This window comes from Ochlerotatus camptorhynchus, unplaced genomic scaffold, assembly GCF_037179485.1.
Source record: "Ochlerotatus camptorhynchus isolate MF236.1 unplaced genomic scaffold, CSIRO-AGI_Acam_v1.1 ptg000129l, whole genome shotgun sequence".
Classification (NCBI taxonomy): domain Eukaryota; kingdom Metazoa; phylum Arthropoda; class Insecta; order Diptera; family Culicidae; genus Ochlerotatus; species Ochlerotatus camptorhynchus.
This window is the reverse complement of record NW_027040619.1, coordinates 1,390,262-1,417,747: the sequence shown is the minus strand read 5'-3', so window position 1 is coordinate 1,417,747 and position 27,486 is coordinate 1,390,262. Positions and strand designations below refer to the sequence as shown.

The following is a 27,486-nucleotide window of genomic DNA, read 5'->3' as shown; positions in this document are numbered from 1 at the left end:
GTTTTGTGTTGTTGGCTGCACCTAGAGCATCTCTCACAATTTTTGCAATCCATGCTCTTGTGCCCAAATTTTCCACATTTGAAGCATCTCAAAACATTAATCGCGGGAACTTTCGAGCACCGATCAAACCCCACTTTTTTATTGTTTCGCACATAACAAACATTTATACGTATCGACATCGACTTCAATTACAACACTAAACTTGCTATAAGTGAAGCGTGGATTTTCAAACATGTTGACTGCTTTTACATCATTTATAGCGATGTCTTCATTTTGACTTTTTAAGTAGTCAATGAAGACATCGGAGGAATATTGATCGCTCATGCCCACTATTTTCAATCTTGGCACCGAAGTGGGAACAACAGCACTATATTTTTCAACCAGATTGCTTTCAATACCATTTTTCATAGATCATTTAGATTAGCTCCTGTTGCACACTCAACAATAATGGAGCCATCTTTACCATTCCTGAAATTACTGATTTTGTGTGTTTTTGGATCTAACTGTGTTTTCAAAAACTTACGAGTCTCTTCGCAAGCTTGTTTGGACTCTTTTGGTTTAATCACAATGACCGGACGAGTCTTACGATTACTATGTTTGTTACTGTTACTGTTAATGTTACTGTTACTGTTACTAATATTTTTACTTTTACTTGCACGACTATGTCTTTTTACAACATCCGCAAAACTCGCATTTTCTTGAAAAACATTATCATCATTATCACTATTACTATGTGACCCCAGTATAGTAAAGAAAGGTGTAGTCCTACGTCAAAAGCCATACTAATAAAAAGCGCTAACTCATTAAAGTTCTAATCCATGATTATCTCCTCACCTTCTGCACATTCATTTCACATGCATTCATGTGAAAGACAAAATCTAGTACCAAACAATTATCAATTGCCATTTAATTCAGCAACACATTAACTTAACCACAAAATATGGATCTCATTTCGCACGTACCCGCACCGAGTCCTGCCTGACATAGTTGTACGACCACCCACCCCCCATGCAACTAGGTTCGTGTCAAAGTAAAAACTCTCATGGCATACTGATGTCGTTCGTCGTCGTCGTCGTCGGCTTGCTCTAATGTACCATCTTGATTGAGCTTACACCGCTCGAACGGCATGCAAGCACCCATGGAACATTGCAAATCTCGGGCAATTTCCATTCCTGGCGTGCCATAATGATAAATGTATGACCTACTGTGTGAGCGTTGATAAGTATAGAACGCACATAAAGGCGTGAGTACCACGCCATCGGATTACGGCACTACTGGCTGCTGTCATTTTCACTTTGTGTACATTTCATCAAGTCATCCTAGTAGGCACCCGCATCGCAGTTTAGCAAATGACGAGTACTAAAAAAGAACGACCAGCACGATAAGTAGACGAGGGGGTCTTCTTCTTCTGCTTCTTTGGATTTATTACGTCCCTACTGGGACTTTACGTCGGCCCTCAAAACTTAGAGCACTTTTACAGTTGTTAATTGAGAGCCTGTAGCATTTTGGCAAATACTATTATGCTCTATGCCCAGCTTCCTTGACCGAACCGGGAATCGAACCCAGCTGCCTCCAGCATTGTCTTGCTGGACTAAGGGAGGCCCCCCTAAAGAAACTCGGTGGTGTGGGGAGTAATTATGTTGGATAAAGTTAATTTCTCTTACATGTCGACGTCAGCAGCAATGGGGAAAAACCCTCCGGGGTATCATCATTCGTCGGTCGCTGGCAAACGACCGGAGGAAGAATGAATTTTAAATATTTCCAACGGGTAATCCGATAGAAGTATGTGCGCGTTCCTACGAGGTCGATGCTGGATCCAGACATGCCGTAATGCTGAAGCGTAATCAAATCATGGTGGAACGCAGATCGACTGGTTCACCAGATCACGTTGTCTGATAAGCCATGCGATGTGATGTACATGCGGGAATGCTTCGTCATGGATCTGATGAAGCTCTTGGGATGAGAGAATACGGGATTAGCTCCCCTTGCTTGTAGTATGTTATTATTTTTTTGCTCCTCCTTCCTTTCGGACCGGGTGGTAGATGACATGGTATATGACAGACAGATAGGATGAAAGGATCGTTTTCTTTCGTCCATTAATTGGATTCAGACACTCAATTGGAATACGGCCGCCGGTAAGAACATTAGTAGTTGAGGTTAGATGGAAAATTTTACGATGAACGCAATTCAAATATTGTCCTTCGGGGAAAACGATTTCCGTCAGTAAATAGTAGGTTTGTATGAGGATTGCGAGTCATGCTGTTTATATTATCCAAATAATTTATTCATGTTGACCAAACTACCCCTTATGTGGGCAGACATTTTCCATCCCTGGAAAAACTGAGTTTGATTTATTTTCCATTCAACATCCTACTATTAGCAAGATGCCAGATCTCAAAATTACTGTCAGATAAAAAAGATTCGGTACCGAAAATATCTTTCTGAGCGCAAATAAACAAATGTGATTCATCGTAATTGAAAAATTTTTCGCTTTATTTGCAAGCGCTTTTGCAAACTTTGGGCTACACTGGACGCGAACCAGCCCTTTCAGTCTTAATGAAAAAAACTTAAGGTAACTTATTTATTTTTTCCATGATTTGTTTTCCGTGCTGAGCACCAATGCTACCGTTATGTGGTTGACAATTGCTAATACAGGGCAAGAGATTAGCCAGAAGGGCTCTTCATCCGACATGAAGAAAAAGTGGGTTTCCGTACAAAGAAAGCTGCAGCCAGATGTTGCACAGAACCTAATGAGTGGAGTTGAGCGTGAGGTGCGAGCGTACGGTTATGGTGTTGAAGTTGATTGAAATAAAAATGCCAAAAGCTTACTAATGGGTTATATTTTATTGTCTGAAAGTTTGAAAAGGATCTGTCAACTAGGTAATTTTCTGCAGCGTTTTTTTTTTTCCGTGATGCAATTTGATGTGGGACACCCCTTACAGTGAAATCTGCAGGCTGGAAAAATCGGGAACAAAGTTGACAAGTTGACGGGGGTAGACAAAATCGGGAAAGCACTGTACTCCATTGCAATTAACTAATCAATCGTCTCTTCTAGATTGGTTTTGTTTGAATATATAAATTTACCGTACTCTATATGGCTGGTCACGTTTGAGTAGCAATCGGGATTAAAAGTTAACGTTCCGGTGATTTGCTGTCACGTCAATAATTCCGACAGTACACAGCACATGATCAAAGCCAGCCATCCGGAAAATCTGTGAATGATGGTTGCTATTGACAGCTTTTGAAGTGGAAAAAACGCTGAGAATCAAGCCTTTTACGATTGGCAATGATTTTCAATGTTGTTTGAAGTATGATGTATGTTTGTAGTTTAAATTGAAATGGTAAGGGATTATTATTATTGGTCGATAAACTGGGCGTCACATTTACCATTTAAACCGTACCTTTAGAAGTTTATTGATATAATCGATGTAAACTAGATAATATTTCTAGACAAACCTCGAGGCCGATAAACAGGCAGAACTAATATTAAACGTAAACAATGGCTTGTAGCGCTGATGTTCCGCAAATCGAAACACCCACGCAATCTAACAGCAGCATCTGATACTAGAGCAAACTTCCTTCACCGGATGACGTTGTATGTCTGCGATGTGCGCTATAGAAATCTGCGTTCACAGCCATTATTTACTTTTGTCTGTTCCGGCTATTGCACATGTTGGTTTGGGATGGTTTGTTTACGAAACAAGATTACTATTTAATGATCAATGGTCAATGGTCAGCTGAAAAAATAAAAGCTCGCTTCATCCCAATCCAAGCGCTTTCAAAACAGTTAAATTTTTCTGCTTCGAAGTAAGTTGCAGCAAGAGTACAAAGTACAAAACTACACCCAACCGGGGCATGTAAGATTCTATTACAGATTTGCATGAAAAGTATGCAAAATTTGCAATGTTTCGTGACATTAACAGATTCTGTAATGTGGTCGTCGGAAGATTTTTCGAACAACTACAACTACTCACCTTCAAACCGACCGGCACCGTTGCAACCCTTGAAGACGAAATCACTTTCCAGCCTACCTATTGATGCTATCAACTCCCACGCCGAGACCGCCTACTACGATGCCGGTCTACTAAATAGCAGCGGCAGAAGCAAGGCTTGTTTCAATATGTAGACACAGCCAGTCTCTCCGTCCGCCAGACAAGTGCCCTTGAGGAACTCCTCTATTCACACCGGTCTCAAAGTGCGCTGCAGTGGTGCATTTCAGGTTCTCATCGCTTAGCTACAATAAACTGGTTATTATCCATCTCCCGCTCCGGGAAGGGGGCACATCCGTTTCAAACTAGCAAACAATGACGACGATGTTATGACGATGATGATGTCGACGATGATAGGTGTGTTCTTGAACTTTGCCAACGTACTCTTGTCGTTGGTTCCTGAGCGGAGAGAACTTTTTGACTGGTGTTGTCTGGCCTCTGTTATTCCCCCTTTTGTATCAACATGCCAAACGGATTGAAAGGAGGTCAAGTAGGCGTTCTCCGACACCTTCCGTTTCTAGCGAAATGACACCTACTGGTTCTACTAATCTACGTAGCTATGCCAACTATGATCAACCGCCGTGCCAGCCACCAAGCGTCTCCACCATTTTGGACGGCAGAGAAGGAGGCTCATGATGGAAGACATCAAAGCTTATGACCCGTTCTGCTAGATTCACCAGCAGCGGACTGGCGAACGATGCTAATTAATCCTTTATCAGGGCGGAAAATCTTGCCCTCCGGGGGGGGGGTTTCCGTAAATGGGTTCAAGTAGAAATGAAAGAAGCTGGATTTTTTGCGCTGGTTTCTGGAAAAAAAAAAATAACATGAAAGAAGAAAGGCATGAAGTCAGAGATGTTGGCCTGCCGCTTGGTTTCAGCATAATATGGGACACTCGTCGAGTGCTGGTGCTGCTGGTGATAATTAATTGCATTAGGATGACAGACACGTCTTGTTATGGGTTGCCGCTGGCGTAGGCGAGCGTCTAGGGGAAATTAAGTGTGAAGCTATTTCGGAGACCGGGGATTTATGATGATAGGTTCTGCTAATTAATGAGACTTGTGGCTGACAAAGTTCGGTGACTACAATTTTAAGATAAATTGCCTCTATATCGCTGAAAAATTGCGGAAGAAATTCATTAATCATGCTCGAAAATGAACTATCTGCAAGCATCATTACCCTGAATTAAAAAAAAACCGAAGCCGGCTGCTAATGAATATGTTTATGCAAATCGGCGGCCTACTTCGGTTGTGTGTACTGCCGCGGGCGCGTGTAATACTGCTAAATCGCGATAATCTCCGGCAGACAGCAACCGAAAAGCTTCCTGATTACAACAATAAAACGCTCGCAATCCCTCTCCCCCCTTATTGCATACATAACCTACACATCAACGCCAATATAGCGAACGAACTCACCTACAATTTCCGTTTTTATTTCTCTTGTTTCATATTCGCCACCACAGCGACAAACAGGAGCAGCCAGTCCCGTCGACCCGTATTAAATCAACGTCATCAGGGCTGGATCCAATCCAATCCGACGACGCGCGATAATGTGAATGTGAGCGCTTCGGGAAGTCACACAGGAGATGACCATCATGGACGGTGGCAGCGGGGGTGTTAGGCAGCAGCAAAATCAACTACAACTACAACAACAACAGCAGCAGCAGCAGCAACAACAACAACATCAACAGCAGCATCAGCAGCATGAACAAACAGCGAATCAATTCGGTAGCAACGGATGTTCGCCATCGATTGGATCGTCTACTTCCGGTGGGACCGGGTCCGGACAGTTCCCCGCCTCGTTTCCGGACAGTTTCAAAGACTTTTTCGCCATGCTCAACGAGGAGGACGACCACGTCGATGTGTTCTCCAACATACTAGAGGATAAGGTAAGGACGAAGGGTGGTGTTATTGATGTTATGACGCTTTGCTACCATAGACAAAGGACGCTTTAATGTTGGTCATTTCACACGCATTTAGCGATTTAGGAGTGGTTAAAGCACCTGAGAGTTCCCTCAACATTCCAACTAGAGTAAAAACCTGTAACTTGGATTGTTACCACAATCGTAGAGGGTGTGCACGATAAGAAAAAAGTACGCAACGGCCAGTTCACTTTTACCTACTTTTGACTAGTTTGTCTCCTTCTAATTTTGTCAAAAACGGAGGAGCAAAACCACCCAACAGGGGTCAGTAGTAAAGTGTGGGAACCCAACGTTGAGTACTAGTGGAAAATCCGAATTTCACACAACTAATTGAAAACTACTTTGACCCGCTTTACCTACTTTTGGGTTCCTGTACTATAGTGCTGAGATGAGTGAAAAGAACTTACTTTTGGGTACTTTTTTTACCGTGTGGTAAACAACTAACAACTCAGGGGAAACATGTCAGAAGGGTATAACTCGAAACGTAAACAATGACTTTGAACGTCGATTCCTCTTGAATGACCACCCACGGAATCTGACTACACCAGCTCATAGAACGAACATTTCTCTGTCAGATGATTTCGTTAGTTTGAGTAGGTGTGTTGTCATTCGTAAGAAACCGACGATCCAAGTCATTGTGTACGTTTCGAGTTAGACCCTTCTGACATGTTTCCCGTGAACTGTGTTTTTTTTTTAACTTAAAAGTGACATTCAGTGTGTCTGGTGCAAGGGTGTCAAATTCACTGTATTCTACCTTTAGACTAACGACGCGTGTATCCATTTATGGTGTTCCAAAGCTCCAAAAGAGCTCTCAATTGAACAAAATCTGGAACAGGAATTGACAATCAGGTAGCGATTTTGAGCCAATTTGCTGTCAAATACGAGCCAGTTGTTGATTGGTCGATTTGACAGTAGCAATCGTGGAATAAAAAGGTCAATGGTCAACTGCGTCAAATACCACATATTCATCAAAAACATCAAGAAGAGTGAGAAGCTGGATTGTCAAGTCACGTCCCTGAACAAAATGACTGACGTGGGCGGAGGTTAGGATGCTCAGTGCTCTATAAGCTATTTCAAAACTACCCAAATTTGGGTAGATTCCACCCAGATCGGTCAAAACTGAACCTACCTAAAAATGGGTAAACTATGTTGGGAGTGACAAGTTGACAAATGGACAACATCAACATGATTCCAATCTACTTGCCATGAAGAATCAATATGTTTTTCCTCCTCGGATGAGCGATATGCGGAGCCACTGGTTGCTCACCCTGCTTGAATAATCAGTATTCGTTCAACAAATATTACGACAATCACCTGGGGATCCGAAGGGAGCGATACATCTAAATCCCAATTCTAGATGCTCAAAAAATCTCACACTAGCGAATCAATCATCAAAAAATCTTCTTTCATTACTCGCATCTACTTGAATCACGCATCATCTTTTGCAGGAAATCTTCAGAATGGTCATCAATCTTCTTTCTATCTACTCAGCGTGCGTGTAGCTAGTCACATCAAAACACAATCTTACCTGCAGCGTAGATAGAGTCGTCCCCCTCGTGGGGATCCACGATCTCAAATGCACTCGGCAGCTACATCGCCGAGAAAACGCTAACTAAGCAGCTAATCATCTTGAGCAACGGATCGCACACACGAATGGACCCAGCAACTGGTTCATCTTCAGCTATAGATACCTCGATCTATTTAGAGGTGCTAGCTCACAGATTTAGCTGGCGAACTCTTCCGGACACCCACAGCAGCGACCACTTTCCGATCACCGTCTCTTCACCTTAATGCTCACAGGTCACAACGAAGCGGATTGGTCATCGTTCGAACGGCTGACTTCCCGCAACATCAAACCAGACGACGAGCTTGGCGTTGATGAGTTCGTCGATCGGGTATTATCAGCAGCATGCATCCCTCGAACATCAGGACGAGTTGGTCCCAAATCGGTACTGGAAGTGAAAACAGCGATTAAGCCGAGGGGGACGACTCTATCTACGATGCAGGAAAGATTTGTTTTGCAGTGGCTAGCTGCGCGCACGCTGAGTAGATGCAAAGAAGATTGATGATGATTCTGAAGGTTTCCTGCAAAATGATGATACGCGATGCAAGTTGATGCGAGAAATGATTGAAAATTTTTCGAAGATTGATTCGCTAGAGTGAGATTTGTTGAGCATCTAGAATTGAGATTTAGATGTGTCGCCCCCTCGGATTAAACGGCGCTGAAAACTTCTGAGAGCACTGAAGCGCATCAGAAAAGCAGGATTAGACACGACGGATGTTTTGATGCAGTTCCAGGAAGCAAAGGCAGCGGCTAAGAAGGCAGCTAAGGAACGTTCATGGGAGGACTTTGTCGCAAAAATATCTCCGAACAGCACAAAGGCAGAAATTTGGCGAACGATGAACACCCTGAGAAGTAAGCGGCAGCTCAACAAGGCGGTTATCAAACGACCCGACGGTTACACGGATAAGGCAGAAGAAGTAGCAGAAGAACTGACTAAGCACTACTGCGAGAGATCGGTGACCTCTAGCTATCCCCCACTGTTCCAAGCAGTGAAGGAAAGAGCAGAACGGGATCACGTGGACTCTCTTCCAGACACCAACGACATCGATAATTCGGACTTCACCCTTGAAGAGCTTCTGTTGGCACTCGACAAAGGACGTAGTGTCTCTACAGGTCCTGACTCGGTAAGGTATCCGATGCTCCGACATCTGCCTGTATCCGTCAAGATCGCGTTACTGGAGCTTCTAAACAGAGTCTGGTGTAGTGGTATACCCTATCAGAACCGGAATAATAGTGCCGATTCCGAAGCCGAATTCATCTGAGTCTGGTCCTACAGCATCCCGGCCTATCACTCTGTCTAACTGTTTCGCGAAGGTACTGGGCGCTTTTAGAGCTAGGCGCGGGGTTGAAACGTACTTGGACATCATGATGAACACTGCTTGATAGCATCGCTCGAGCTATCGAAGACATATGATACCACCTAGAGGTACGGCATTTTATGCACTCTGCGCGGAAGTGGCAGATGCCCACCAATGTTTTGAACAGTTTCTTCGCCGACAAAACATTCCGGGTGAACGTGGAAGAGCATTTATCGAGTGAAATGCCAATGGAAAACGGAGTTCCCAAAGGGTCGGTGTTATCGGTCACGTTGTTCCTCGTCGCGATGCAGCCAATCTTCAGAACGGTGCCTCATAAAGTCTGGAACGCGCGAAAATTGGTCAACTTCAAATTAGTGTATTTCTATTAAAAATTCATAAAAAACCTGAAATGCTGCATTTGGAAGTTGAGTGTATATACAATGGTTGCTATGATGAGTTTTCACCGTTTGCTCCCAGTTTTCAAAATGACGTCCAAGCAAGAGGAGCAGCGTGTCAAAATTTTGCTCACGCAGCAAGAGATTCCGACGTTCTAACACGCCAAGTTGGCAAAATTGCTGGATGTGGCCAAATAGACCGTGACAAACGTTTTAAAAGTGTTCGGGGAGCGTCTGTCGACCGCCAGGAAGCCTGGAAGCAGTGGCAATCGTAATCCGGACGAGGCAGCGACGACGAAGAAGGTGGCGGTGAAATATAAGCGGAATTTTAACTTCTCCAGCCGGAACGACGCTGGAAAGCCCAATGTCTCTCATAGTACTGTGCAGCGGGTCAAGAAACGAGCCGGGTTGTCAACGTTTAAGAGGGTGAAGGTGGCGAACCGAGATTTCAAACAAAACACGTCGGCAAAGCAGCGGTCCCGAAAGCTGTATACGAATCTGCTCACAAAGTTCGACTGTGTCGTCATGGACGACGAAACTTATGTGAAGGCGCATTTCAAGCAGCTTCCGGAACAGGAGTTTTACACCGCATCAGGAAAAGGGAAGGTGGCTGAAATTTTCAAAACCATCAAACTATCGAAGTTTCTGAAAAAATATCTCGTCTGGCAGGCTATATGCACGTATAGTCCAAAAAACAGCATTTCAATTACTACGGGAACCATCAATCAAGAGATCTACATCCAGGAGTACCTGGAAAGGCGGATGCTACCATTCCTAAAGCAACATAATAGACCTGTGCTGTTCTGGCTGGACTAGGCGAGCTGCCACTATGGATAAAAGGCAATCGAGTGGTACGATGCGAACAACGTGGTTGTGGTTCCCAAAGACCACAACCCTCCCAACAGCCAAGAACTCCGCCCTATCGAACGGTATTTGGCCATGGTCAAACGGAATCTAAAAAAACTAATAAATCCTAAAAAAATTAATGGAAGGGGTTAAGTGGAAGACACGGCAGTTCGGATTTCGCAAACCAAAAGAATAAACGAACATTTTTTCCTTTAAATAGGGTAAATTTCGGCTTCGGCACCCATTGACTGTTTTCGGCAACCAAAATTTAAACGTTAATTTCACTATGTTTTCCCATCAACACACTTCCCTGAATGCATCCAAACGATTCTTTAGTCTTTCAGCTTCAATCTGATTGTATGTGTACGTCTGAGCAGTCCTGTTATGCCAGATTTGTATTCAAATGAAGCATACGTACTCTAAAATGGGGTTGATTTCAAGTTGCCGATAATAGAACAGCTGGTTAACAAGTTCTAATGGGAAAGTTGCCGAAGAAAACGAGGCTGCCGACAATAGTCACACTCACCTGAAAAGTTTGGAGCGTTGTAAAAACCCTTTCAAACAGTTTTGAAGAATTCTATCGATTAGAATGGATAGAGAAGCAAGCAGCAGATGAATGTTAACTAACAGACACGTCATATATGTGCGTGACGCTGGGAAAATGCTAATAGAAGTGCGGACACTGCTTAGATTGACGAGAATACGTAAATTCCCCTATATGAATTGAACTACCAAAAGAAAAATAATATGATTTTTGTGATATGAATTTTGACTGAAAGAAACGATTTTTTTGTCGACCAATTTTTGCGCGTTCCAGTCTTTACTGTCACCGTGCTCTTATATGCGGACGATATTTTGCTGGTGGCACGGATAAATAAGGAGCGACCCCTTTATAGCGATCTGCAAGCCGCGGTGAAAGCTATCGATAAGTGGGCGAAGAGCGTTGGGTTCGAAATATTAGCTACTAAATCGAACATCTTCTACGGAAGTCCCAACACCCGTCGAGAACTTAGCAGCAATATCTGCATCGATCGTGAAGCTGTACCGAAGACGAATAGTTTGAAGGTCGCTGACTTTCAAGCAGCATTGTAAGACTGTGAAAACTACATGCGGCTCAAGGCTGCGAATTCTTAAAATGATTGGGGCTAAACTTTCACGAGGGCAACGCGAGTCTCTTCTGTGTATCGGATTGGCAATCGTTACGTCACGCGTTTTCTACGGCATCGGACTCGTCAGCAGAGCAAAGGATTCGGTTGTGCAAACTCTCGCACCCATCTACACGGACCCACCGGACACAAAAATTCAATTAACTCTAAAAACATAATTTCTCAATCTTTTCCTTCACAACAAGTTGCAATTCGTCGGGAATCTATTGAAGTTTTTGAATCCATCTGAAAACATTTAGATTAATACATGGTTCCGGAGTTATTCCGGTTCCCGTTGGGGTCACTTTTGGTCGGCATTCGGCTTTACTGTTCAGTAATAAGTATACACACGATGAACATCATGTTTTTTTTCTCTCAAATGATGTAATTGAACCAATGGCAGCTACACTGACGTTCCACGGTCACATTGGGCATCCCGGAAATGTTCGTGTGTCCCCGACAAGAATCAAAACCTATCGTGCGACACATCAAACTTCATGATTTTACAAATCTTGGCCGGTAATGGCCTTATTGAGAGTCCATGGTCATACTAGCCCTCCCGGGCATGTTCCGGTGCCCCCGGGGAAGTGGCCAATTCTCGGCAAGAGCCAAAACCCATCGTGTGACATATCAAACTTCATGATTTTACAAATATTACATCGAGATTGACAATATTTCTGAATTCACATCATCAATATTATTGTCAATAATTCCCCTTCGCGTCAATATATTGATGCGTGTGGGGTTTGCTTTACAGTGCGTTTACGGTTGCATAAAATAGGGGAAATGGATGTAATGTCGGCCTAAATGCCCCTAATTTGGGCCCATACATAAATCCAGCAACCGACTAAATTTTCAATAGCGATCAAAAGTATCCATTAGCACCGTATTAGCAACAATCAATACGAAACTAACGATTTTAAATTGGCTCACCACTTTAGTAGTCTATTGGTCCCAAGCAAACGATTAACGCACCCTATTCTAGTTGAAATTCTATTACTACACTATGTTTGTTTTGATTCGCTATGAAAGTTTGACAGATAACATCAGGGGTGTGTGGATTCATGCAGAACATGCAGGGGTGAGTGAAATAGCTTGGGACTGCTTGGGACCGTTGTTCTGGTACTGAGTGAGCCAAAAATAATAATGATTTTCTTCGGGACCCAGTGGTCTTAGAGTTACCTCTATGGTATTAGCAACAATCAATACGAAACTAACGATTTTAAATTGGCTCACTACTTGACTAGCCTATTGGTCCCAAGCAAATCGATTAACGTACCCCATTCTAGTCAAAATTCTAGTACTACACAATGTTTGTTTTGATTCGCTATGAAAGTTTGACAGATAAAATGAGGGGTTATTCGATTTTCCTATGTTTCGAGGGGTGAATCGATTAGCTTGGGACCGAAGACAGTACCAGAGCTGAGCCAAAAAGTTGAGCCCTTTTCTTCGGGACCTACTAGTCTTAGAGTTACCTCTATGGTATTAGTGGGTTCGTCTAGATAAAATTGATAAATATCAGATTTTTAGCGATGGGCCCAATCTTAGATCCATAGGCCAACATTAGAGCCATTTCCATTATGTAATGCTTTTTGATACAACAAAATTTGACATTCAAACCAACCAAATTCGAGTTTGTTCATGCGTGTGTGACTCTCCCTTTCTCCCTCTTTCCAGGACATCCCCCGCAGCACAAAGTGTCGCTACAATCGGTCTTCCAACGCTGCCGCCGCCGCATCCAGCGGAAGCAGCACCAACACATCACCATTCATCGCCTCCGGCACCGGTCCGGCTCCGCATTCCGCCTCGTCCTACAGCGGAAATCGGTCCTTCGGGCTGGGTTTCGCTACCGCCAACAGCAACTACAACTTTGGCCGGTCCAGTTCGTTCCGATTGCACCGGAACAAACCGGCCTACACCGAACATCGGCCACCGTCGGCGACCGTCGGGTTCCATTCGCTTTCCGGAAGTAGCAATCAACACCAGCAGCAACAACTGCTAATCAACAACATTCGCAACCAGCTGGGTGGGTCCGGTAGTGACATCGGGTTCGGTGGTGGAAGTGGTGGTGGTGGTGGTGAAGAAGACCAGGGTATGAAGAATTTGAGTTTGATCAAGAGTGCCATAGTGGATCGGTCGCCATCGTCGTCGGCACTGGTGGGGATCGCGGGCAGCGCGGGTGTCAGTGGAGGTTTGACAGTGATCGGGTTTCCCGGACCAGCATCGATCAATCGGTCAAAGTCGAACTCGAAGATCGACGATCGGTCGCCAACGTCGTTCGAGATGCAGAACTTCGAGTATGGTGCTAAGGGCGGCGGTGGGAGCGGGAGCGGAGCCGGTCGGAATTACAAAATTAGCGGTAAGTTTGTTTTTTTTTGTTTTTGTAAATTTATCGTGACATTCTTGGATGAGCCCCATTTTCCTGCCATGTAATCGAAAATGTCGGCGTTCTAAAATTGGATGGTGAAAACGTGTGCCACGTGAAAACGGTGTAACATCTGTACTAACGAGCAAATTTTGCCTGTTGACTTTCCTGCGTAAGAAGCTTGAATTTGCATGTTGTAGGCACTTTTGTGTTGTTCTTGTTGGAGACTGGAGAGCAATGTCAAGTAGCGTTGATGGTACGCCGGTGGCACCGGAGAAGGTGAAGTGCCAACGTCGTCGTCAGCATCGTTATTTTTTTCTGCACCGATACCGATGCAAGAGGACGGGAGGGGGGTCGGTTTCCGTTAGCAGAAGCATAAAGGATGAGAGCAACTTCCGATAATTGAATGGAAAAGCGGTTTATTGATTGCGAAAGATGCTGATTCAGCACAACAAGGAGAAAGGATACACACCGGGTGGATTGGAGTCGGATTTCTGCTTTCGTCATATTTCAAGTGTGCTTTATTTGCTTTTGAGATTGATGAGGCAGTTTCAGTTGCTCTGTATGATGATGATCAATAGTCGTGAATAATTTGATTAGAAAACAGAGGTATTTGTTTGGTGATTTAAACTGTTGGCTTTCGATAAACGACAAGATGAGGTTGTCAAATATTGAAACAGGGAATCGAAGATTTCAAGTGGCATATTTCAACCGAAGAGTAATCACTGTTTGAAGGCGCCTCGATTTCAAACAAAAGAAAGATATGCTGCTTATTTCGCAATATTGTGGTGGGTAGATGGGGTTGATTTATTGCAATAAAATGTTACCCCTCTGTTTTGAAAGTTTGCCAAGGAAATGCCATGGATAAAATGTATGATAGTCATTTATTTAAGTAGATTTCGGCACCAATTTACGGCCTAAAACTCAGAAATTGCAGCAGCTTGCTTTCTATAATAAATAGTTGATAGACTTCAAATAGTAGTCAGGACCGAGAATAAATCCCACAGCTCCATTATTAAGCAAAATTCATCCAACTTCCATTTGGCCCTGCGAGCCGTTCGAAAGCAACCGTTCTTCTACTTTGTTGATTAAATGCCCCAGCGCGCAAATAAAACTGTCCATTCTGGTAAATGACGACCGTTTAATGTATCGGAATAATCCTCCACTCTGCGCGCGGACGACGACGACGAATAACGACAACGACAAAGCTAAAGAATTGGTTTCACATTCTCCGCTACAGGAATACTTCTTCAGCCCAGCAAAATAAACGAAAAGACCAAAATTTATATTCCCATCGAGAACAGAGAGCTTTTGCTCCTCATTAAGGTCAAAAGCCATCATCAGCATTGGTGGTTTTCTTGTGTCTGTGTCTTCGCTCCTTGATGGACTTTCCTAGCCCTATTGTTGTGATGACGTCTCGGATCTGTTCTAGTCAAGAATTGAAAAGGAAAAGCAAATATTAACTTCAAGAGGAGGACAATCTTCCTCAGCTGAAGCTGAAGCTGCCTGTCCCCCTGCCTGTCTGACCTGCAACCCACCACCATTACCAGAGTAGGATATTGCTGGGAAAGTGTCATCCGAAGGACAAACCGTTCATTACGGTTACTGCATCTGCGTAGGACATTTCCTTCCCGCCTTCTTATGTTACTGAGAAAGGCTGATCCGAAATAATTTCCGACAAATCATAGAGTGGGCTGGGAATTGTTATATCGATTGTTTGCAAAGGTCATCCGATATTTTAAATGCCAAATGACCCTAGCAGAATGCCAAATTATGGTAGACCTTACCTTGACCGAATGCGACGTTTCTCACCAAAGCTTACCAATGCCCAATATCACGCTTGATTTTCGTAGACAAAAATCAACAAGCAGGCCAGGCTTTCACTCACTTGCTATAAAAAATTGTTTTTCGGAATTATGAAATTATTAGATATTATAATGATAGTTAGTAGTTGTAAGTCACAAGATAAGGTTGTAAACTAGGTGTTTGACACATAAAACCTGTCATTATTGCTTTCAGTGCGTCACAATCAGCGATTTTACGATTCGTGAGCGCTCACTCTGAGTGAACGCTCACGAGTCATAAATTCGCTGATTGTGACGCACTGAAAGCGAAATTGACAGGTTTTATGTGTCAAATACATGCCTTCTAACCTTTTATTGTTTCTGACAAGTATAAACTTTCATAATAGCATCCAATGATGCCATAATTCCGAAAAATATTTTTTATAGCGAAGTGAGTGGAAGTAACCCTGAAGCAGGCAACTGCGGATGATATCAGGCATAACATTTCATAACGCATTACCCCATTAGGCATAAATACGTTAGGCATACGAACGTTAGGCATAACGGACCAATACATATCAGTTTCGGAAAGGTGATAGTTGCCCCTATCTGATGATGTTGTTGGTTTACGTGGGCGTACTTTGGTTCGCGTGTAAAGGGCATTAGAAAGTTTGTTTACAAATGCTTTTGTGCCGTTATCAAATGTTATGTCTGATATTACAAGCTGTAATATCGTAGCTATGAATATTACGCTAATAAAACTCATCAGCTACAATTCCAACCCAAACCGTGGTGAGTTTGACCCGACACTACCGTCACTGCTGGCAGCAATAGCTTCCTAAGAGGAGAGGTAACAATACGGGGGCGAAAATGAACCACTTTTCTGTCAAACGTGAACCAGCTCGTGATTGGCTAATTTTATGTGCGTAAGACAGAGGTAGACGTAGATAAAGATAGAGATAGAGATAGACATTAAAGAGTAAGAAGCCAATAATCACCTCTTCCTCTTAGGTAGCTTCGTGTCTGTCATCGGTAAAGAGTAAAAAGAGAGAGAGAGAGAGAGAAATTGAGAGAAAACTATACTTTCTCTTTCTAAGTAAACGATGTGCAACGGAATCATTTTAGTGTCGAGTCAACTCTCAGCTTTCTTTTGACATGTTGTTAATAGACTCACAATATCAAAGGAGCTTGTAAAATCAATATCAAGCATAATATTTTGTTCCAATACCACGAGTGATATTGAGAGCGTATGAGAGCGGAAAAATTTCATGTGGTTGATGATTTTGCCAACACTGCTCCGTTTTGATTTATTTTGCTTCATGAATGTTTTTAGGCCGTGTCTGGCCTTGGCATGTTGGATGTTACTCGTTGATGTTCCCAATGTTCCCAAGGAGTGTACCCCATTAGGCATAAATACGTTAGGCATACGAACGTTAAGCATAATGGACGGTAGGCATAAAGTCATTAGGCATAATGGACGTTAGGCATAATATACGTTAGGCATAATGGACGTTAGGCATAATCTACCCGATGAATTCCAGAAGGATGATAATGGGGACCGTCTATTGATTGCTGACATCGGTGACAATAATGAAAGAGCCTTAATTTTAGGGACTCATGAAAACTTGCGACGTCTTGGACAGGCAAAGTATTTGATTGCAGATGGTACGTTTGCCACAGTTCCTTGTTTGTTTGTACCCTGAGTGGTGCGAAGACGGACCTCAAAATCGAACCACTTTCGAGCTGTCAAATCGAACCACTTTTTTATCATTGTGGTTCGTTGAAATAGATAGAAGTATTGTTATCGTCCAAAATAAAAAAAAAAAATTTTTCAGTAATGTTTTTGATCTTTTTAAAAACGTGATTCGAAACGACTCAAACAATTAAAAATAACAGTATTATTGCGTATTTTGGACCAAAGTAGACTCCTGCGCTGAAAAAAACCCCTCCGATTTTTTTTTTGCTCAGGAACGACTGTGACTTCGGAGAACGTTCTAAGGAGATTTGTGATGATAGTACAAAAGTTCCAGGAAATTTTAACAGATTTTTCCCGCGACAGAAGAGGTTTCAGTGGATATTTTAGTTGCTGCCAGCGAGGTTCTACGGGGGTTCTATAGAGTTTTCATGTTCGAGTTTCACATGATTTGGAGGGAAGTCAAATCGTTTCCATTGGAGGTCCCAGGGAATTTCGACAGCACTTCCATAGATATCGTCGGCCACATTAAATTTGCATCTGATTTGCAACAATTTATACAAATAAAAATTACTATGTTTGATTGCAATTCAAATTCTGAATTTTATTCCACTCCGTAAAAACTCCAGCTATGAACAATGTCAACAAACAATCACAAAGTCACGAATCGGCTCTGCACAAAAAGCCGTTTGACACTTCTCTCTACCAACCGACGGTGATGAAACGTTTATTTCAACACTACCAACATGAAGAAAATTTCACTTCGCACCACTCAGTTTGTACCTACCGTACATGATGCCTATACAAATTTGAAATTGCTTCTCCTTGTTTGCTGTGCTACAATGCTGGCGCACAACGTCTAAGTTTCCGGGTTTTTTGACAGATAATGTATGGGCCAACTGTCAAAAAACCTGAAAACTTATCAATTGTGCGCCGGCCTTTAGTGTGTGACAATTTTCTGGCGGGTGTAAGGATTCATTCACCTAAGGTGACGTTTCTCTGCGAACATGTTTATTCTATTAGAAAAGTATTGGAATCATTTTTTTTTTTGTGGACACCCGTTACAAGGTCTATTTGCATTTAGATCATTTAAAAAAATGCACTTTCGTGGCATAGGAACTTGAACAACTGCTAAACGTTATCGGGATACAAATGGCGGGTATAGGGCACTCCCTATAAGTGTGTATGAACACAGTTCTGGATAGAGTTGAAATTAGGGCTTAACAGCCTTTGTGAACAATGACTTCTCTCGATGATTTCTAGGAACTCAAGGCACGCCCACGCAAACCAACATAACCGTCGGGTAGAAGAAGTCTTGCCCTACCTGATGGTGATGTTGATTTGCGTTGGCGAGCCTTAACTTTCTAGAAATCATCGAAAGAATTCATTGTTTACAAAAGCTGTTACGCCCTAATACCAACAATCAATACGAAACTAACGATTTTAAATTAGCTCACTACTTGATTAGCCTATTGGTCCCAAGCAAATCGACTAACGTTACCCATTCTAGTATAAATTCCAGTACTAACGGGTGTTCAATAAAAAATGAGATTTTTTCCAGTCATATAGCTAGCAAAAAAATTTTTTTTTTCAACGAATTGAATATTTTTTTATTAAAACCATTATGTTTATTCTTCAAAAAAACGTCAATGAATATTGGAGAAGGGATGACGCAACTTAGTCACGATGCTCTCACAAGGCGGTATTGAAATCATTCTCATTTTATATTGAACACCCGTTACACTATGTTTGTTTTGATTCGCTATGAAAGTTTGACAGATAAAATGGGGGGTTAGTGGATTTTCCTTTGTTTCGAGGAGTGCATCAATTAGCTTGGGACCGAAGATAGTACCAGAGCTGAGCCAAAAAGTTGAGCTCATTTCATCGGGACCTTCTGGTCTTAGAGTTACCTCTATGCTAATACCAGCTCTATCTAGAGTTGTTGGATGCCTTTCATCATACATGTATAACTATTAATTTTCTTTAGCACTATCTGGTTATCACTTAATGCTAGATGCTGAAAATGCCTCTCAATGTTTGTTGCAAAGAAACAAGCAATGAGTGAACATTTCAGATCTGCACGATTTGTGGATGATGAGATTAGAGCCACTGAACGAGCGAAGTGTAAAAGCCCACGCACAATTGAGCCGGTTTGGATCCGATCCGGCAAATCTGACAGTTAGTTCGGATCAATTGTCCGTGGACCTTAAGGCTTCCATCAATCATGTCCTTAAGGTCCAAACCTGAGAATCCCATATGTCAAATAAAATGCAAATTCGGTTAATTCGGACCACCGCATAAGCCACTTTTTTGGCAACTGTCAAACTTGCCGAAGTTGCCGCTAATTTCAATTTCGGCAACAGTCCATTACTAAAATGCAAATAAATTTGAGAAACACTTTAGCAAATATTTGCAAGCATTTTTACAAAGCTCCTTGAATTTCTACGAAGTTCTCCTAATTTTTTCGGCGCGTTCTTAATCTCTTAGAAGTCCATTAAACTTCTACGAACTCCTAGAAGGAACACGAAAAGTTCTGGGAGCATTCCTGAAATTTAAGGAAATTCATAATATTTTATGGATCTTCGTGTAGGTTCAGAAACATTGGTATAACTTCTGGGATCCTCTTAAAAGTTGACGGAACGCTGAATAAGTTCACGAAACTTTACTGAAATTCAGAGAAGTTTACGAAACTACAGGGAACTTGCACGGGGGTATTTTCTGTGCAAAGATCTCCCAACTTCATCGAAGTTCCCTGATATTTTATTAAGTACTCTAAATTTCAACAAACTCCCCTAAACATCTATGAAGTTCCTTCTGAATTTCTTGAAAGTAGTCTCGGTGAACTTCAGCGGAGTCCGGGAAACTTCGGAGAATGTAATAGATCTATGAAGCTCTCCGAGCTTCTAGAATGTTCTCTAACATTATTTCCTGAACACTATCTCTAAACTTGTACAAAGTTTCCTATCATTGAAGAACTACGAAGTTCTCTGAATTTCTTCGGAGCGCTCTGAAGCTCTAAGAAGTCCATTAAACTTCAACGAAATTTTTCAGAGGTTCTACGAGTTCCTAGAAGGAACGTGGAAGAATTTCATGGAGCATTCCTTAAGTTCAGGGAAGTTCATAGAATCTAGGGAACTTCGTTCAGGAATATTCTTATAAGATCAGGGATCCTCTTAGCAGTTGACGGAACACTGTATTCAACTTAACTGAAAATCAGGGAAATTGAAAACCCTACAGGGAACTTGGAAGAGCTTATTTTCGGTGCGAAAATCTCCAAACTTCATCGAAGTACCCTGCACACTTAGACTCGGGTGAATTCATAAAAAATCCGAAACAGGGCTCAGGAAACTTGTTTGAAGTTCAGCGAACATGATGGAAGTTCATAACTCCGGGGACTTCAGCGAAGTTCGAAAAATTTTGGAGAACGTCATAGATTTACGAAGTTTCCTTGAGCTTCTTGGATGTTCATTAAAATGCAATCCTGAACACTCCTCTGAACTTATAAGAAGTTTCCTTTCAATAAAGAACTATGAACTATTACAAAGTTGCTTGAGCTCGTACGCAACTATAAAGACCCACGCACATTGCTTCCGGTAGTTATCACGACAAACTGACAGCTAAATCTATTGTCTAATTCTCAGATTTTCCGCAACGGATCACTACCGGATGAAATTTGCTGGAGCTTTTCAACGCTTTTTGACATTCTAAGATATCCCCCGAGTTTCTATTAAGTGCTCTGAAGTTCTGCATATTTCATAGAAGTTTCCCAATCATTAACGAAAATCTCAAAGCTTCTAGAAAGAACCCTGAAATTTAAAACGGCGCCGGTGGTGTAGTGGTAAGCGTGATTACCTCTCACCCCAGCAGGCCTGGGTTCAATCCCAGTCGGCGCCGCCGGGATGTTCTGAGGCATAACATCTCTGATCACGCCTTCCTTCGGATGGGAAGTAAAGCCGATGGTCCCCGGTTCATGAGTTGATGGGTCGATAGGTAGGGTCCAGGTGTGGGAGCTGCCTTCCTGGCACGTCGGTAGCATTGGTGCTCAGCACGGAAAACAAGATCGACGGAAAAAACAAACCAAAGGAAAAAAAAAACCCTGAAATTCTACATACCATGATTCTTGAACTGCTTCCAATTTCCCACAAATAGTTATATTAAATTCTACATTTCTTAAAAGCTTTTTGCACTTCTACGAAGTTCCCTGAACTCAATTCATGAACTTTTGCGGATTCGGTAGATTTTCCACAATGCTTTTTCGATTTTTGCTTAATTTCCAGAGCTTTCACGAAATTACCTGAACTTCTATGAAGCTCCCTGGAATTCTACGAGGCTCACCGATTTTCTACAAGGTTATCTGGTTGTCGAAGAATTTCTCTGTTTTTCTTCTAGGAAAGTTTTTACAAGTGCCTCTACCAATTGTCCTAACATTTGCACAAAGTTCTTTGAATTTCTACGAAGATCTCTAAATTTCTACAAGATTCAAGAAATACCTAAAACACAGACAAACAGACGTAACCAAGGGGTAGGTCACTCCGCACACCAATCTTATGTCATCTTTTTTATCAGTGTGCCGCAAGTGTGCCAATTGTGCCGGTCATAGAGCAAGCTGCGAATGTTTGTAAAATACCCATCCCGGCAACCCGGTGTTTCTGACACCTTGAATGTTTTGGTTTCTTAAGCAAGGATAAATCGGATCGAGGATGACGTGGGAAGTAGCGAGTTTGCGAAATTTTGGTGTTTTGTGTTCATAGGGCAATAAAAGTCCTGTGTTTTAGTGTTTTATAATGCCCTCAAAGGCAGACCAGAAACCAAGCTTTTCGTGATGTGAAATGCATCGGTCTATCAGCGGCCGGAAAGAGTTGAAACCGGTGGAGAGCATTATAGGAAACCGACAATCTTTTCTGCATCGTAGATAGAGTCGTCCCCCTCGATTTCGACACTGTTTTGAGTAACATAATGGCTTACTTTTCATAACTAAAATAACAGTGTCGAAAAGTTCTACTTTTCTATACTCATTTGAGTGCAAAATATGATGTATGCAACAAGGGGTAATCAACTCTGCACACCTCAATGTGTGCCGAATGTTTTAGCAATGTCGAAAGCTGTGCCATACGCTGTGCCGAAGCGTGTCAATAAGTTTTAATGACTTCTGTGATTGTTTGTTTGTGACCTGGGGATAAGACAGCTTTCGATCATTAGTAAAATCGGAGTTAATTTTGAGTAACTCTGAGTAACTCGCGTTGCTCAATACCTTATTCATATAGCAACCTGATTGTTATATTGAAAACAATGTTGATACCGATGCTGTCAAGCAAAGAAAGTTGACGTGCTTTCCGGTTCTCAATGATGAACCTCGATGTAAGTATTGATTAAAAAAAGGAAACTTATAATCTACCTTCTATAATCTATAATCTTTCAGAGATATAACTTTCTACTGTATGGGAGTAGCCAGTTGGTAGAAGCAGAATGTGTTTAACAGTTGATATGGAAAAGAGACTACATCCTGGGTGGTAGAATCTAAAATCCATGAAGTGGGGTGAGGAGAAGAGGAACGGCGGTCTGAAAAACCTAAATTAGCCACCATTGAGGAGTGAGTAGTGTGGTGTGTTGGATCCTCTGGCACGTTTTTTTACGACAAATACAACAAACGCAGTCCAGCGAGCGCTCACGGGAAATTTCAGAACGATTCTGGCGATAGTGGACGATCAAAGACTGGCTGGTCTACCAGCGAATGGCGGTCTGACTAGCGCGTCTACCGTTCATTGGCTGTCGTGCGATGGCGGTTTGGTTTAGCGGTGTGGTGTTTTGGTGATGGGCTGGTATGACGGATTGTGGAGCTGGTCCCGATGCACAGGCGCTTCCTTCAGACGAAACCGGTCGACGACGGCAAGGCCGCACTCTGTCAAACCGGCAAGGGATTCTCTCCTTAGCGATTAGGGCCGTCTGCTCGAGAGCGGTGTCCAGGCTTGATGAAATTTCTCAAACACACTGGAGGTTTTAAAATATCTTGCCCTGCAAGTTTAGGCAGCCCTCGCCTCGAGTGAGTGGAACCAGGAATATGGAAGAAGTATACTAAAACTCCTCGAGAGAGAGGGTGAGAGAACTCAAGCGAGAGGATAATTTGACGTGAGATGACGCTTTTCAAGGCTCCGGATGCCCAGTAAGAATGCCGTCGGACGAACTGGCTGCTGTCGGGCTGGAGAGTTACTCTTCTCTGCTTTTCGCGAGTGGAATTGCTCGAACTGAGCGAAGAAGAGAGTAGAATGCAAAGTAAAACGAAAAAATTAGAGAATAAGCTGTCGTGCTCCTGTCCTGGAATATTACAATATAGGGGAAACATGTCAGAAGGGTATAACTCGAAACGTAAACAATGACTTTGCACGTCGATTTCTCTTGAATGACCACACACCCACGAAATCTGACTACACTAGCTCATAGAACAAACTTTTTTCTGTCAGATGATTTAGTTAGTTTGAGTGGGTGTGTTGTCATTGGTAAGAAACCGACGATCCAAGTCATTGCTTACGTTTCGAGTTAGACCCTTCTGTCATGTTTTCCCTGAACAACTCTGCGTAGTTTAACTAGGTCTTAAGCTCTTTATTTCGACAAATTTTGTTGACGAACTCGGTGAAGCTGGACCCAGCAGCAAAAAAACAAAAAACAGAGATGTTCTCTACGCATAGTGTTGATTTTAACGGTATGCATTCATATTAATTTATATCTACATTTTATCGGTTTTGAAACATATATTTAAAATTCTCTTTTAGACCCGAGTGAAGTTATGCATTTTATACTGCCGAAATGCATACAAATTCGCCGAATTGAAACTCCAGAATGTAAGTTAATGACAACGTTTTAACCTTTGCGTGCCAAACGTCTAAATTAGCATAGACTTCAAAATGCAATTAGCTCTAAAACCATAATTCCTCAATCTTCTCAATCGGGAATCTATTGAAGTTTTTGAATCCATTTGAAAACATTTGGATCAATACATGGTTCCGGAGTTATTCCGGTTCCCGTTGGGGTCACTTTTGGTCGGCATTCGGCTTTACTGTTCTGTAATAAGTATACACACGATGAACATCATGTTTTTTTTTTTCTCTCAAATGATGTGATTGGACCAATGGCATTCATACTGACGTTTCACGGTCACATTAGGCTTCCCGGAAATGTTGCTGTGTCCCCGGGGAAGTGGCCAATTCTCGACAAGAACCAAAACCTATCGTGCGACATATCAAACTTCATGATTTTACAAATCTTGGCCGAAAATGGTCTTATTGAGAGTCCATGGTCACACTAGCCCTCCCGGGCATGTTCCGGTGCCCCGGGGAAGTGGCCAATTCTCGGCAAGAACCAAAACCCATCGTGCGACATATCAAAATTCATGATTTTACAAATCTTGGCCGGTAATGGCCTTAATAAGATTTAACGGTCACACTAGCCCTACCGGGAATGTTCCGTTGCCCCCGGGTATTTTTGGAATCAGGATGACAATTACCGTGAGTGAGTTATTTTGGTTTCCAACTCTAGCGACAATACTTGTTTTCCATATAAAAAAAAAATCTACATTTTCATTTGAAAAGGTCTCAACATTTTATCAATGTTTTTTTTACAAAAAAAATAAGCTCATTAATGATAAGACCTAGAAACAATTGGTGAAAAGATGAATTTAAGCTTAACTTAAGAACAAAAATATTAGCAATCAATTTATATGACTACACTGAAAAAAAAACATTTTTTTAAATTTTAAGGTGATTTTAAAAAAAATATTCCATTTCTTAAATGTTGATTTTTTTTTATAGAAAAACAATCCAATTAATCACAAGTCGTCCATACATTGCAAGATAGTCACTTTTATATGAAAATACTTTTTCTAACAAAAACTATTTGATGTCTGAACTCAAAGAACTTAGAAGATGATTTTCATTCTACAGCAAAATAATTTCTACCAGCACCCTCCCAAATTAGAATAAACCATTATTTGTGTATTTACTTTGGGAATTTTAGCAAGTTAATTTAAAGGCTCATTCATAAATTACATAGCGCTAAAGGGGTTTGGTGGGTAGTCATCAATACGCTACAAGTTGTTACAGTCAAATTAGGGGAGTTAACTCATAGCGGTAACTCAAAGATCAGGGGGTCCTGAAGAAACATGCTCAGCTCTGGTACTATTTTCCGTTCCAAGCTAATTGAAGCACCCTTCAAAACATAGGAAAATCCACGAACCTCTCATTTTACCTGAAAAATTTTCCCAGAGTATCAAAACAAACAGATTGTAGTACTAGAATCTCGACGAAAATGGTGCCCCCGGTTGGTTTGCGTTACACGTTACGGTAAGGCCCAAGTAACACACAAAACATCTTTCTGAAAAAGAATTAGAACGACTTGTTGTATTAATGTATTATAAGTGATGCATAAAACATCCCATGTTTTATATGAGGTTTAAAGATGTTTTGTTCATACTTCCTTGAATTCAACATTTTCCAAAATAGTTTTCTTTTGCTTTTAACTTTAAATGTTATTTAAACGTGCATCTTACTGTTTTAATACCACTATAAAACTTGTCGTATGCAAAATAAATTTTTGTTGAATTTATAAAGCTCTTGAAGAGATTCTGCACTTTCCAGATTGACGTGGACATTGACGGTGCCATTGAGCCGGACTGTCACTTCACGCAGTCATTGTAAGTAGAAAACACTCTTTTATGACATCTCATAAATTAATGCAACTGAAAAGGTGCAGGATGTGTTATAAGTAGTTGAATATACATTTAAATAACACTCTGGCAATTAAATGTACGCATGCTGCTTACAAAACATCTTTATAACGGATCGAAGCAGGCGTGTTGCACAAGAATATAATTTTCATGCCATTGGCAAGAACATGATAGATACTTATTATTAAACTTTTATCAAGCGGAGTTGGTCTAGTTAGGAAGAAATAAGTCTTTCACGCCAGTGTTCGAATCCCATGCTCATTTTTTTTTTTAATTTTTTGCCGCTGGTTTTTATGATGTTTCGAAAACATGTTATAAGACCAGTATTAAGTTTTATTAGCTCCGCTTTTTAGGGTGTATAAATGTATTAAATGATGTGAATTAAAGTATTATTGATTCTATACGTAAGTCATTTAAAAGTATTTTCAACTTCATTATGACAAGCCGTGTTGCTTGGGGGGTTGGAGAGGTTGTATTATACTTGTTAGGAAGAGGTGGGTGGGGTCGAAAAATGTCGTTTTCCACTTTATGTAATTTACGAATGGGCCTTAAGTATGAAACAGGTATAAAACAGTTTTTGCCAGAATGTCATTTTTCGTGAGAGAGTGCCCATCTTGCAATGCATGGATGGATTGAAGATAATTCTAGATTGAGCTGGAAGAAGGGTCTAACTGCTTTTATAATCAACAACTTCTCTTGATGACTTCTGGGAATTCAGGACTCGCCCACACAAACCAACATCACTATCGGGAAGGGGAAGGCTTCGATGGTGGTGTTGAAATAATAGAGAGAAGTCATTGATTACAAAAGCAGTTATGCACTTATTTCAGTTCAATATAGAATTAAACTGTGTTTACAAGCACGCATTGCTTGATTTTAGAGAATGGAGTTTTCGAGATCAATCAATTTGAAATTTTATAATGCGTTTTTTTTAGTGTAGCAATAAAAAAAATATTTGTAATATATTTAAATAAATGATCAGACAATTTCCTATCATCCACCATTCAGCAAAATTTGTGTAGATGTTTTAATTTTTGAAAAATATGTTTTTGCAAAAAAAACGAAAAATATCTAAAACTACTATGCACACTTAATCTAGCTCGGTAAAATCTCCAACAGCCGATTACCTCGGCATTTACTTTTCCTGATATCTCTGCAAAATATCTGTTTGTTAGCTGATATCTCAGCAAAATGTTATTTGTTAGCTGAGGCTCGGCAATTGTTTTACTGAATCTCAGCTAAATAAATTGCAGAATCGCTCGGCTGTTGGAATCTCGGCGAAAAAATTAAGTGTGTGGGAAATGTTGGCATCGGCAATACCTTAACCTATTATCGTTAGGCGGTAAACAAAGTCCTAGGGCACTCAAATTTGGCCAATAGTTGCTCTGAAACACAATGTATCCACATGCCAAAATTGAGCTCTCAAGAACGTTGTTTACCTCCCTGACGATAATAGGTCAAGGTATTGCCGAAGCCAACTTTTCTCCTATCTTAATCTTCAAGAATGATAATCTACACAAGAAAATTGCTAGAACTAATATATAAAAAAATAAAAATTAATTCATTGAAACACTGAAAAAAAAATCCGCTGTAAAACATAAATTGTTTTTTTCTCGAAAACTCAATTTTCAAAAAAAAAAGAAAAATTGAATTTCTAGATGAACATATGAAAAAGACTTATGAACCACAAGTAAATAATGACTTTAAACGTCGATTTCTAATGGATGAAGACATAATTAGGCAAACCAACAGCAACATCTGGTTAAGGATTTT

At 41.4% G+C, this 27,486-nt stretch overlaps 1 pseudogene; it reads left to right on the top strand.

The window, feature by feature from the left end:
- The window catches only part of LOC135700140 (integrator complex subunit 6 homolog), a 337,494-nt pseudogene that overhangs the window by 132,933 nt on the left and 177,075 nt on the right, over positions 1-27,486 (top strand).